The sequence below is a fragment of the Felis catus genome, chromosome B3, assembly GCF_018350175.1.
Source record: "Felis catus isolate Fca126 chromosome B3, F.catus_Fca126_mat1.0, whole genome shotgun sequence".
Taxonomy (NCBI): domain Eukaryota; kingdom Metazoa; phylum Chordata; class Mammalia; order Carnivora; family Felidae; genus Felis; species Felis catus.
The window spans coordinates 83,433,953-83,445,422 of record NC_058373.1 but is presented as its reverse complement, the minus strand read 5'-3'; the positions used below and the strand labels follow the sequence as shown (position 1 = coordinate 83,445,422).

The following is an 11,470-nucleotide window of genomic DNA, read 5'->3' as shown; positions in this document are numbered from 1 at the left end:
ATCAGGCTACAGCTGCCATAGACAGTGATTCCTCTGATGGATCCGGGTAAAGTAAATTGAAAACCTTCTGGAAGGGATTTACCACTCTGGACACCATTTGTGATTCATGGGAAAAGGTCAAAACATCAACATTAACAGGAATTTGGAAGAGTCGATTCTAACCCTCATGGATAACTTTGAGGGGTTCAAGACTTCAGTGGAAGGAGTAACTGCAGATGTAATCTCGTGATACAACGTTCACAAGTGAGGAGTTGTTGCTTGTGGAGGAGCAAAGAAAGTGGTTTCTTGAGGTAGAATCTTCTGTTGAAGATACTGTGAAGATTGTGGAAACAACAACAACCAAGGATTTAGAACTTAGTTGATAAAACAGCAGCAGGGTTTGAGAGAACTCTAATTTTGAAAGAAGTTCTGTGAGTAAAATGCAACCAGGCAGCATTGAATGTTATGGAGAAATCGGTGGAGAGGAAGGGTCAACCAAGTGGCAAACTTCATTATTGTATTATTTTAAGAAATTGCCACAGCCAGTGCTTGCTCTGGTAGCACATATACTAAAATTGGAAAGATACAGAGAAGATTAGCATGGCCCCTGCGTAAGGATGACACGCACATTTGTGAAGCGTTCCATATTTTTAAGTAGTTTTTGAAAATTAAAAAAAAAAAAAGAAATTGCCACAGCCACCCCATCCTTCAGCAACCTGAACAGTCAGCAGTCAGCAGCCACCAACATGGAGGAAAGACCCTCCACCAGCAAAAAGATGAAAACTCACTGAAAGCTCAGATGATGGTTAGCATTTTTTAGCAAGAAAGTATTTCTTATGTACTTAATTTTTTAAGAAATTATTTATAAATTAAGGTATGTACATTGTTTTTTTAAACATAATGCTATTGCATACTTAGTAGACTCCAGTGTAGTATAAACCTAACTTTTACTGAAAAACCAAAATATTCATTTGACTCACTTTGTTGTGATATTTGCTTTATTGCAGTGGTCTGGAACTGAACCTACATTATCTCTGAGGTATGCCATAAAGTCTTTTCCAAGCATGAAAAAATAACCTAAAGGCATTTTTAAAAGAGTGATTTTCACTACATAAAAATCTAAAACACACCATAAACAAAGTCAAAGACCAATGACAATGGGAAAAATATTTAAATCACATATGGAAAATAAAGGGCTGATATTTATAATATCCAAAGAAATTTTACAAGTCTATAAAAAGATAACTGAACAGAAGTTTAAAGAGACATGAATTGTGTATTTATAAGAGAAAAATTACGAATGCAAATAAAAATACACTTCAATAATTAAAGAAATGTAAATGAAAGCATTTTTTTGGCCTATTTGATTGGAAAATGTATTTTTTTAATTGACAAAATGTCCAGTAAGTTTTGTTGTGAATGGAGTATAAATTAGTGTATAATTTTAGAAATAAATTGGCAACATTTATTTAAAATGGGAATGTGGCTTCTTTGTGATTCAGAAATTGTATGTTTATAAAATTACAGGTTTACTCCAATAACTGCAAAGGTGTATGTACAAGGTCATTCACTGCAGCACTGTTAATTAAATGAAACACTGGCAACAATCAATAAGGTTAAATAGATTATAGTACATGCATATGATAGGATAGAGTAACAATGCTCTGAACTGATGAGGTCTGCAATGGGTAGTTGCTTAATTGAAAACTTTAAAATGGGGAATCATAAAAAATGAGTCATATTTACTTTCAACATAAAATTTTCACCTAAACTCTCTAAATGTAAAATCATTCATCAGTCCTTTTTTAAAAAAATATTTATATTTTAATTTACATCCAAGTTAGTCAGCATATAGTGCAATAATGATTTCAAGAGTAGATTCCAGTGATTCATCCCCTATGTATAACACCTAGTGCTCATCCCAACAAAGTGTCTTCTTTAATGCCCTTTACCCATTTAGCCCATCCCTCCCACCCTCTTTTTGATTGCCAAGTAATACTCCATTGTATATATATACCACATCTTCTTTATCCGTTCATCGACATTTGGGCTCTTACCATACTTTGGCTATCGTCAATAGCACTGCTATAAATATTGGGGTGCATGTGCCCTTTCGAAACAGCATACCTGTATCCCTTGGATAAATACCTAGTAGTGCAATTGCTGGGTCATAGGATAGTTCTATTTTTACTTTTTTGAGGAACCTCCATACAGTTTTCTAGAGCAGATGCACCAGTTTGATTCCCATTAGCAGTGCAAAAGAGATCCTCTTTCTCTGCATCCTTGCCAACATCTGTTGTTGCCTGAGTTGTTAATGTTACCCATTCTGACAGATGTGAGGCGGTATCTCATGGAGGTTTTGATTTGTATTTCCCTAATGATGAGTGGTGCTGAGCATTTTTTCATGTGTCTGTTAGCCATCTGGATGTCTTTTTTGGAAAAGTGTCTATTCATGTCTTTTGCCCATGTCTTCACTGGATTATTTGTTTTTCTGGGTGTTGAGCTTGATAAGTTCTTCATAGATTTTGGATACTAGCCCTTTATCTGATATACCATTTGCAAATATCTTCTCCCATTCTGTTGGTTGCCTCTTAGTTTTGCTGATTGTTTCCTTTGCTGTGCAGAAGCTTTTTATCTTGATGAGGGCCCAATAGTTCATTTTTGCTTTTGTTTCCCTTGCCTCCGGAGACTATTGAGTAAGAAGTATTGATCAATCTTTTGATGTTAAGAGAAGGTCTTTTCTTTGAGTAAGGGTTTGCTGACTAGAGTTCCACTCACCTTTCCTGCATAAGACCTATGATGTCTCTGCTCATCTTCCCCATCTTGTGTCCTACCTTTTTCCACCTTGCTCACATTGGCCTCCTCTAAGTTGCTCCAGTTGCTAAATTCCCACTAAATGGTCTCTGCAGTATTTTCTCCTTTCCTTTTTCTGCCTCTTTGCACGATTGTCTCTTTCCCATGCTTTAAATGTCATTCTAAATGTCTTTTTAGAGTCACCTTCTTTGATGACCTCAGTCTATCACTAGGGATAATTTTTCTTGCAGTAATTCTAGCTTAATTGACTTATATTATAAAAATGTAATTTATTGTCTCATCTATCTATTTATCTATCTATCTATCTATCTATCTATCTATCTATCTATCACCAGTCATAGATCTGGCCTAAGAATACACCATAGCCATAGTTTAAACTAAATGACCAAGATTTGTCTTCTATTTTTCACCCTGCTTCCTTAGTGTTGGCTTGATTCTTCTCTTCTTTCCAATGGCTGTCAACAACTCATGTAACATCTGGGTACTAAGATAAACACAACTTGACTCTGATGGTCCTTATATGGGTCTTGTGCTTGTTTATCTTAGGCCATTTTTCCAAAAGCAGAGTCTGATGCATGTGTAAGTGCTCTATAAGAAATACTTATAAAGTGTCAAGTATCTTCTGACCACATAAGAAACTAGCAACCACTAATAAAGGAAATTCACAAATATGTGGAAATTAAAGAGCATACTCCTGAACAACCAATGTATCAAAGAAGCCATCAAATGGGAAATAAAAAAATCTTGAAATAAAGGAAAATGGAAATACAACATACCAAAACTTGAGGGAAGCAGTAAAAGCATTTCTAAGAGGTAAGTTTATAGTGATAAACACCAAATTAAGAAAAAAGAAAGATCTTAAATAACTTCAGGGAACTAGGGGGAAAAAAAGAACAAACTAAGCCTTAAGTTAGCAGCAGAAATAACAAAGATCTGATTAGAAATGAAATAGAGACTAGAAAAACAATACAAAAGAAAAAAACAATAGAAAACAATAGAAAAGAACAAAACTAAGAGTTGTTTTTCTTGAAAAGAGGAACAAAGTTGACAAATCTTTAGCTAGACTAAACAAAAAAGAGAGAAGACTTAAATCAGAAAAAAAAAAGCAGAAACATTACAGTTTTTGCTACAGAAATGCAAAGGATTGTTAGAGATTACTGCAAGCATTATACACCAACAAAGCCATAAGATAACCTAGAGGAAATGGATACATTCCTAGAAATAGACAATCTATTAAGACTGAATCATGAAGAAGTAGAAAATCTGAACAGATTAGTAATGAGTAAGGAGAGTGAATCAGTAATCAAAAATCTCCCAACGAAGAAAAACTCAAGACCACAGGGGCTTACTGGTGAATTCTATCAAACATTAAAAAAAAAAAAAATTAATACCAGTCTTTTTCAAACTTCTCCAAAAAAAAAAAAAAAAAAAAACTGAAGAGGACGGAATATTTCCAAACATTTCACAAGCCAGCTTTACTCGGATAGACAAAGACATGACAAGAAAACTATAGGCCAATATCCCTGATTAGCATAGATGTAAAAATCCTCATCAAAGTACTAGCAAACCAAATCAACAGCACATTAAAAGAATCATATGCCATGATAAGTAGGATTTATCTCTGGGATGCAAGGATGGTTCAACATATGCAAATCAATAAATGTGTATTAACATAAAGGATAAAAATGATCTGATCATCTCAATAGATGGAGGAAAAGCATTTGACAAAATTGAGCATCCTTCCATGATAAAAGCTGTCAATGTATTAGGTGTAAGGTAATGTATCTAAACATAATAAAGGCCATATATGACAAGCCAACAGCTAATGTATTCAACAGTGAAAAGCTGGAAGCTTTTTTTCTAAAATCAGAAACAAGACAAGGATGCCCACTCTTGCCACTTGTATTTAAAATAGTATTCAAAGTCCTAGTCAGAGCAGTTAGGAAAAAAAAGAAAAAGAAAGAAAGAGCATCCAATCAGAAAGGAAGAAGTAAAATTGTCACTGTTTGCAGGTGACATAATCTTGTATATAGAAGACTCTAGAGACTCCATCAAAAAACTGTTAAAACTAATAAATTCAGTAAAGCTTCAAGATATAAAAACATAGAAAAATCAGTTACATTCTATACAGCAACCATAAACTATCTTAAAAAGACATTAAGAAGACAATCCCATTTATAATAACATCAAAAAGAATAACATACTTAGGAATAAGTTTAACCAAGAAGGTGAAGGATCTGTACACTGAAAACTATAAAACACTGATGAAAGAAATCAAAGAAGACACAATGAACGGGAAGTTATCCCATTTTCATGCATTGCAAGTATCAATTTTGTTAAAATGTTCATACAACCCAAGTGGTCTACAGATTCAATGTAATTCCTACCAAAATTTTAATGGCATTTTTTCACAAAAATATGAGAAACAATCATAAAATTTATACGAAGCCATAAAAAAAATCCAAATAGTTAAAGCAATCTTGGGCAAGAAAAACAAAGCTAGAGGCATCATACTTCCTGAGTTCAAATTATGTTACAAATTGTAGTTATCAAAACAGCATGGTATGGGGCATCTGGGTGGCTTAGTTAAGTGTCTGACTTGGGCTCAAGTCATGATCTTATGGCTTGTGAGTTAGAGCCTCGTGTCAGGCTCTGTGCTGACAGTGCTGAGCCTGGTGCCTGCTTCAGATTCTGCGTCTCTGTCTCTATCTGCCCCTCCCCTGCTTGTATATTCTCTCTCTCTCTCTCTCTCTCTCTCTCTCTCTCTCTCTCTCTCTCTCTAAAAAATAGGTAAACACTAAAAACAATTTAAAAAAATTAAAAAGAATCCAGCATGGTACAGGCATAAAAACGGGTACATAGATTAATTGAAGAGAATCAAGAGCCCAGAAATAAACCCACTCATACACAGTCAACTAATCTTCAACAAAGGTGCTAAGAATACACAATAGGGAGAGGATAGTTTCTACAGTTAATTGTGTCAGGAAGACTGAATACACACATGCAAAAGAATGAAACTGGACCATTTTCTAACACCATACACAAAAATTAATGCAAATGGATTAAAAACATCAATGTGAGATCTAGAAGTATAAAACTCCTAGAAGAGAACATGGGAGGAAACCCCTTAGCATTTATTTTGGCAATGATTTTTTTTCGATTTGACACCAAAAGCACAGGCAACTAAAGCAAAAATAAACAAGTGGGACTACATCAAACTAAAAAGTTTCTGCACAGCAAGGGAAACAATCAATGAAATGAAAAGGCAACTTACAGAATTGGGGGAAATATTTGCAAATCATGTATCTGCTAAGAGGTTAATATCCAAAATATGTAAGGAATTCAAACAACTCAGCAGGAAACAACAACAACAACAACAACAACAACAACAAAACAAATAACCTGACTAAAAACTGGTCAAAGGACCTGAACAGGCATTTTTCCAAAAGACATACAAATGGACAACAGGTACATGAAAAGAAGCTCAACATCATTAATCATCATGGAAATACAAATCAAAACCACAATGAGATATCATGTTGCACCTATTAGGATGGCTATTATAAAAGTAAAAAGATAACAAGTGGTGTTGAGCATGTGGAGAAAAGAGAACACTTAAACATAGTTGGTGAGAGTGTAAATTTATACAGTCATTATGGAAAACTGTACAGAGTTTCCTCAAAAAATTAAAAGAAGAACTACCATATAAGCCAGCAATCCTAATTCTGTGTATATATCCAAAGGGAATGAAATCACTATCTTGAAAAGGTATCTGCACTCCCACGTTCATTGCAGTGTCATTCAGGTAGCCAACGTATGGAAACAGTCTACGTATCTGTCAGTGGATGAATGGATAAAGAAGATGTAGACTATTATTCAGTCTTAAAAAAAGAAGGACATCTGGGGGCACCTGGCTGGCTCAGTCAATGGAGCATGTGGCTCTTGATCTCATGTAAAGATGAGCTCTTGATATAGATGTAAATATTACTTAAAAAAAAAGTAAAATCTTTAAAATAAAAATTACATTTTAAAAAAAGGACATCTTACCATTTGCGACAACATAGATGATTTTGGAGGATGTTCTACTGAATGAAATAAACCAGACAAAGACAAATACTGCATGATCTCACTTAGATGTAGAATCTAAGTAAGTCAGACTCAGAGAGACAGGGAGTAGAGTGCTGGTTATCTGGGGCTGGAGGGTGGGAGAGGTGGGGAAATGCTGGTCAGAATACAAACTTTCAGTTATAAGGTGATTAAGTTTTGGAGACCTAATGTGCAGTATGATGACTATTAAAATCCTTCCTTCCTTCCTTCCTCACATATTTGTGAGGGAGAGAGTGGAACAGGATAAGGAAGGGAAAGATACTGAAGAATTAAGAATCTCAGGTCAATTCTAGCCTTGGCGTGATGCACAGAGGGAACATAAACCTCAATGCAAGGATAATGTAGCTTTTTTTTTCCCAGTGTTTCTTTATTTTTGAGAGAGAGCGACAGAGTATCAAAGGGGGTGGGGTGCAGGCAGAGAGAGAGGGAGACACAGAACCTGAAGCTCCAGGCCCTGAACTGTTAGCACAGAGCCCTGTGTGGGGCTCAGACCCATGAACCATGAGATCATGACCTGAGCTGAAGTCGATCACTTAACCCACTGAGCCATCCGGGCACCCCAAGGGTAATGTAGCTTTTTGTGTCTATGTATCAGTCAGTTGTTGGCTGAGGACTGCTCCCAGGTTGGGCAGATCCCATCAGCCAGGGCAATGAATTCTCTGGAGACAAAGGGCAGGTGTGTGCCTTTGGCAGTCAATACAGCACCTGGGGGATATGTTGCTGCCTAGCAAAGGACATCTGAACTGGGCACCACAGCATCTATCACACCACTGGGGCCAGGAAGATTGCTGTGCTAATTGGTTTAAGCCAGTTAGAGTCCACTTATGAGCTATGGATGGGGTCAATCCCATCCACCCAACGTTGCTGAAAAATTCATGATAAGTGTAAGCATGGAAAATGAGAAGAATGGATGGTGATCAGGTATCCAAGATATGTTCATATACTTCCTACTCTTAATTAGTTGTTGTCGTATAACCCTGTTTATTTCCTTCAGAGCACTATCCATAGACTATAATTCTCTTAATGATTGCTTGATTGCCTGTCTGACTCCTGGAATGTAAGGCCCAGGAGGATAGGAACCTCAGTTGTTTTTTGTTTTGTTGTTGTTGTTTTTGGTTCACCGTTGTAGCCTAAAAATCTATTGGCATGTCTAGTACTAAATATGTTGATTGCCTTCCAGATAGTACTCTAAATGTGCAAAGGCACCATTATAAGAAGGAAAAATGTTGTGTAGATAAAGAAGATAATTCTACACCATTAGTTCTCTAACTGTAGTCCCCAGACCAGCAGCATCAACATCACCTAGAAACTAGTTAGAAATGAAAATTCTTGGGGCGCCTGAGTGGCTCAGTCAGTTCAGTGTCCTACTTCAGTTCAGGTCATGATCTCATAGTTCGTTTCATGAGTTCGAGCCCCATGTCAGGCTCGCTGCTGCCAGCCTGTCGGTGCAGAGCCAGCTTCAGATCCTCTGTCCCCATCTCTTTCTCTGCCCCTCCCTGCTTATGCTCTCTCTCAAAAAATAAATAAAATATTTTTTAAAAAAAAGAAAATTCTCAGGCCCCACTCTGGACCTAATGACTAAAAAACTCTAGGGGTGGGAATCAGAAATCTCTGTTCAGTAGGCCTGCCAGATGATTTGGATGCATAACAAAGTTTGGGAACTACCAGTCTAGAACAGTTTGACTAAAATATGGGATTTATGCAGGGTGGGTAGTGGTAAATAAAGTGGTAAGAAAAATTTAGGACCATATTATTATCAGTTTTAATGTAGTAAACAAGTACCCTATATGCTGTTGATTTGTTTTTACTTTTCTGAAATAAAACCTTTTGTTGGAAAAGCCATGAATTCTTTGAATTCTAGACACCCTTGTTGGTGTTTGGAAGGTAGGAGTGGGTGGGATTAATGGTGTTTTGGTTTTTCAGGACAGGAGGGGTATAATACTCCTGATAATTCATCCTCACCCTTACCTTCACCCACAGGCAGCTCCTTGCCCTATGCACACAATTTCCCTTTTTTTTTTTCAAGTTTATTTATTTATATTGAGAGAGAGAGAGAGAGACAACACATGAGCAGGAGAAGGGCAGAGAGAGAAAGGGAAAGAGAATCCCAAGCAGCCTCCACACTGTCAGTGCAGAGCCCGACGTGGGGCTCGAACTCACGAAACCGTGAGATCATGACCTAAGCTGAAAACCAAGAGACAGAGGCTTAACCGACTGAGCCACCCAGGTGCCCCGCAAAATTTCCTTTTCTTTATTCTTTTTTAAAATAAACTTATTTTTTAGCATGATTTTAGACTTAGAAAAAAATTACAAAGATAGTCCAGAGAGTTCCCATATAGCATCCCACCTAGTTTCCCCTATTATTAACATATTCATTTGTGTGGCATATTTATTACAATTAATAAGCCCATATTGATCCATTATTGATCCATTCTTTTTTTTTTTAATTTTTTTTTCAACGTTTTATTTATTTTTGGGACAGAGAGAGACAGAGCATGAACGGGGGAGGGGCAGAGAGAGAGGGAGACACAGAATCGGAAACAGGCTCCAGGCTCTGAGCCATCAGCCCAGAGCCTGACGCGGGGCTCGAACTCCCGGACCGCGAGACCGTGACCTGGCTGAAGTCGGATGCTCGACCGACTGTGCCACCCAGGCGCCCCGATCCATTATTCTTAACTAAAGACCATATTTGACCCAGATTACATTAGTGTTTATATAATGTCCTTTTTTTTTTTTTTTTCCTGTTCCAGGATCTACCCAGGATGCCACATTATATTTAATCACCATGTCTCCTTAGATTCGTTTTGGAATTTCTCAAACTTCCCTTCTTTTTGACGATCTTGACAGTTTTGAGGAGTACTGTTTGGGTGTTTTGTAGAATGTCTCTCACCTTGGATATGTCTGACGTTTTTCCTAACAATTAGATAGGGTTTGGTTCTTGGTTACAAGATTAACAGAGGCAAATTGTGTAATTTTTGGCACATCCTATCAAGGGTACATACTATCAATGTGATTTATCACTGTTGATATTGACCTTGATCTGAAGCCTCAGCTAGGGTATCTGTAGAAAGAGGATGGATTTATGAAATGGTACACAGGGAAAGTTTTCAGAACTTGAATTTAACTTAGATTTTGGGAAGATGTTCGTGGTAATGAAAAGGAGAGGAGGAGCCAAAACCTTTGGTTAGGGTACTTTTCTAGTATGTGTGACTGGGCCCATGGCTGGTGTTTGACAACTACAGCAGCTGGTCTTCCAGGTAAAGAAATTTGGTCTGTAGTCAGTTTTCTCCTCGGGACCTGGGGAGAGTTCGGGCGAAGAGTGTTTCATGGTTGAAGCTCTCAGTGCCCTGGAACACAGGGGTAGAGAGTGTGATTGGTACAGAGGCCCTACTGGCTATGTCTGCCAGTCAGATCAGCTAGCACAGTCCTTCCCAGAATGACTTAGACAGTCACCTGGAGGTGATATCAGGACGTTTCTAGGGCCTTAGGCTCTGGAGGGATGAGTCTGGGGATATTCCGCAGTAATATCCCAGCTGCTTAGTCATTTGAAAAAGCAATGGATGCCTGAAGTCAATTAGGAGATGTAGAGCTGGAATTTTCCCCCAGACAGATTGGCCATCTATTTCATAAGACGAATTTGACTACAGAAAGAATCAAAGGGCATACATTAAAATATTAATATTGTTTATCTCTGGGTGTGATGGGTTTTGGGGTTGTATGAGTTTTCTAGGGCTGCCATAACAGAGTACCACAAACTGGGTGGCTTAGAACAACAGAAATGTATTGTCTCATAGTCCTGGAGGCCAGAAGTCTGACATCAAGGTCAGCAGGACCGTGTTCTCTCTGAAGACTCTTGGGAAAGATCTTTCCGTTTCTCCTCGTAGCTTCTGGTGGTGGCCAACAATCCTTGGTTTGCAGCTGCAACACTCCAGCCTCTGCTTCTGTCATCACACGGCATTCCCCCTGTGTGCCATGGCCAAATTCCCTATTCTTATCAAAGCACAAGACATATTATATTTAAGGCCCACCCTAGTCCAGTATAGCTTCTTCTTGATTATATTACAACGACCCAATTTCCATTCACAGGTCACTTTCACAGGTTCTAAAGAGACGTGAATTTGAACAGGGGTGGTTGGTATTTTCTTCTTCATATGTTTCTGTTTCACTTTGGTTTCTTTTTGCAACTTACATGTGTTACATCTATACCAGCAAAACAACAACAAAAAAACAAGCAAACACACAAAAACAAAAAAAATGCAATCCCTACCAGGAATACTCTGAAAAATAATAGAAACTGCATTTGGTGTAGGGGCCAGAGCTGTCCTGGAACATGCAGGAAAGGTTGCTTATGCCAATGATGGTATCCTGTGCCAGGAGGCTTCCTACATAACCCAGCCAAACCCTGGTCAAAAGACAGGGAGGGGTGCTGGGGTGGGATGCCTGGGGAAATGTTTGGGCATCTCTGCTCAGGCCAGGGCTGAGGGTGGAGGCTTCTCTGTCTTGCTGTGGGCTGGGCTGCTGGCTTCCTAGATATGGGGCTTACCCAAAGAGATCATTTAGGCTTCCTGTG

The 11,470-nt window shown here is 38.0% G+C and overlaps 1 non-coding gene across 1 annotated transcript; it reads left to right on the top strand.

Annotated features, from left to right (window-relative positions):
• Positions 1-524: 524 nt before the first annotated feature.
• LOC111561028 lies at positions 525-631 on the top strand. The gene has a single exon (XR_002743398.2). It is a non-coding gene; the product is annotated as a U6 spliceosomal RNA (small nuclear RNA).
• The last annotated feature ends 10,839 nt before the right edge of the window (positions 632-11,470 follow it).